The sequence below is a fragment of the Teleopsis dalmanni genome, chromosome X (genome assembly GCF_002237135.1).
Source record: "Teleopsis dalmanni isolate 2A chromosome X, ASM223713v2, whole genome shotgun sequence".
Classification (NCBI taxonomy): Eukaryota; Metazoa; Arthropoda; class Insecta; order Diptera; family Diopsidae; genus Teleopsis; species Teleopsis dalmanni.
The window spans coordinates 41,655,438-41,658,649 of NC_051848.1; positions in this window are offsets into that span (position 1 = coordinate 41,655,438).

Consider the following 3,212-nt stretch of genomic DNA (forward strand, 5'->3'; position numbering starts at 1 on the left):
ATTACAAATTTTAACATAATTAAATCATTTTATGAACGTTTTTCTTATATTGAGAAGAATAAAAAAATTAATTAGTTTCACACTAGCTGAACTACCTATATCACTGCCTATATACACCCACCGTTTTTGGGGAAGTGTTCTTCTGCTATAGTTGGAAAAACACTCTGCACAGGTAAGAAATGTTATAGGAAATAAACTGTAAGGAACTAAAAACAAAATATTTTTTTTAAAATAATAAAAATAAAATAAAATAAAATAAAATAAAATAAAATAAAATAAAATAAAATAAAATAAAACAAAATAATATAAAATAAAATACACTAAAATAAATACACTGAAATAAAATAAAATAAAATATAATAAAATAGAATAAAATAAAATAAAATAAATAGTTTTGTTATTGCAATTCACTATTGTTAAAAAAACATTTCTTTATGGTTTTATTAAAAGAGTTGTATATCAAAATTCTTCAATCAAATATGATCAAGAACTCATTTGATTGTTTTATAATAAAAAAATTGTATTTAGGTATATATCAATTTTTGCCATAAATAGTTTACGAAAAACTAATTGAATTTGATGTCCCTCAATATAAGAACATATGTTAGGCATTTGAAAATGCATTAAAATTTCTTCCAATCCAAGCAAAAATTATATCAAAAATTATATATATTGAGTAACTGAAACAGATTTAATTACGAGACTGCAAACCAACTTCGGTAGGCAACAGCGCTGGCGAAACTTTTACACAACACAATAAATTTGTTAACAATTTCCTAAACATTTGAACGGAAAGTGTGCATGAATTGCTCAGGAACCACAGCTTAGCTGTTCTTGTATCTGGAAACGTTTGACGATACTAAATAAAATCAAATGAAAGGAAACGGGAGACGGGAGACGGGAAACAAAATCAAGCCCTGCTTAACTTCTCTAAACCAAAAACCTAAACCAACAAAAGTGAGCAGAACAAAAACGCAGGCGGCGTTTGCACGCAGCATGACTTTTAATTTAATTTATAACTTTTACACTTAGCAATGCTAACAGCACAGCACTTGCAAAGGGAGCAGTGCCGGAATCGTGGGGGTGATACAGCAGCAGTCTCTGCAACATGAGTATTAGCGTGAGCAACAATTGCCGTTTTGCGTAAACTTTTTGCTGTTTTGCCAAGAGTGTTTCCAACGATTGTAACTTTAATTAGTTGTAGCTGCTTTCCTATTAGTGTGTTGCTAATGCACCCACTGTTGGCATTTCGGTGATGTGCTGGCTCTACTGCCTCTACTGATTCTACTAACTCTACTTACTCTACTGCCTCTACTGGCTGTGCTGGTTGTACTAGCTGTGCTGTGACTAGTGCCTTTGGTGCTGCATTACTGCACTTGTTAATGTTGCTGTGCATTTACAGTTCTCCTACTACTTAATGCAATTTCATTTACTAGAAATAATTCAACTAAAAGTTTTTCGTAACAATAAAATATTAAAGGTTTAATGTTCAGCTATCGTAAATAAAATTTGCATGCGGATCACTAAAGACACCAAATGAAGCACTTACAATTGCAATAATACGCAAGTTTTAAGTACTGGATGAAAATTAGAAACGGATCTCTTATTGTGTATAAATTAAATTAAATAATATTACATATTGTTTTTGGTCCAATTCTCATTAAACTTCAAAATTCTACTGCCAAAAAAATGATCCTAATTATCTTTAATATCAAAAAAAAATTTTTTATAAAGACTGGAACAAATTATGATGCTGTGGATTTTTTTTTAATTTTTTGCGTTATTTTGAATCTACTGAGCTTAAATCTGCAAAATTTTTTCTTCCAAGACTTATAGATCTTCATCAAAAATTCAGTTTTTAGAGGGTTAATAAAAAAATAAGCCCTTGTGCTTAATATACTTTTTACGAAGAAATAGGTGTACATTTTCGCCTTAGATGACCTTTTCTATACATCATAAAACGTCATTGCAATTTTATCCAAATCAAATGAAATTTATTCTAAGGAAGACTCTAACGCTAACGCACTCGTTCCTAACCTTTTCTTGACCAAGGACCACTAACATATTTTTGATTTTAGTATGGATCACAAATTTTAAGAATAATAAACTGTATGATTATTTTTACATGCTTTATGTTATTAAAAATTTCAATATGTTTGTTAAAGTAAGATGTAGAATTAATAAAACATAATAAAAATGAAATATATGAAAATATGATGTGAAAAATCCTTAATATGTTGTATGCGCTTGCATTTCCTTTAATAACTGTGATATCCTAGACCTGATGTTAGTGCTCAAAGCTACACGCATGTCAGTAAATGTCTTTAATCGATTTTGAGACTTATTACAAGCAAAGCAGTAAGTTCTTGTTCACATCGAAAATGTCGTAGAGTAAAGTGTCAGATAACACAAGGCAACGTCGCTAGTTTTAATATATAAAACTGCCTTTTTACACCAAAACTTCTCAAGCGAAATAGATTCAAACATTTCTTTGCAGTTTCTATCATTTTATAATTCAATCATCTGTTCGTGCATTTCATCAGCATACATATCTCCAGCACTACTGCCAAAAGGATTACGCATAAGTTTTTGGATACCTTTTGATTCACTTTCCATATATGCCCCGGGAAGTATCGATTGAATTCATCGGCCTGTATTTTTAAATGTGTTCTGATTTTGTCGTGTATATGTGTAATGATCATATCGTATTTTTGGTCATCTAGAAGCGCTTTTAATATAGAAAATGCAACTTTCCCCAACTTTGCCCATTCATAATTGAAGTTTACAAATAAAAACTCAAAGTTTATCTGCAAAGCTATATATGTTTGCAAAGTATTTTACAATTCTGTTTTCAAAACGTTGCAACTGTAAATTTAAGTTGTTTTAAAGACCCTGAAGAGTCTAAAGTTCTTGGAGCTGAGCATCTCTGTATAATGTATAATGAATTATATAAGTGCATAGATACATATAGGCTATAAAATAAGTATAGAATTACTTGAAAGTATTTTGTGCTTATTTTCTAATAAATGAGGTCTCAGTGTACGAACTATAAATTATGTATCGTATATCGCAGATCACGTGTAGTCTGCGGACCACCTGTTGGGAACTACTACACTAGGCACAATAAAAAAACACTTTAGATTAATACATATTATCTAAATTGTTCAGCTCTATTAAAGAGATAAGTATAGATATTTTAGCTTCTCATCTTA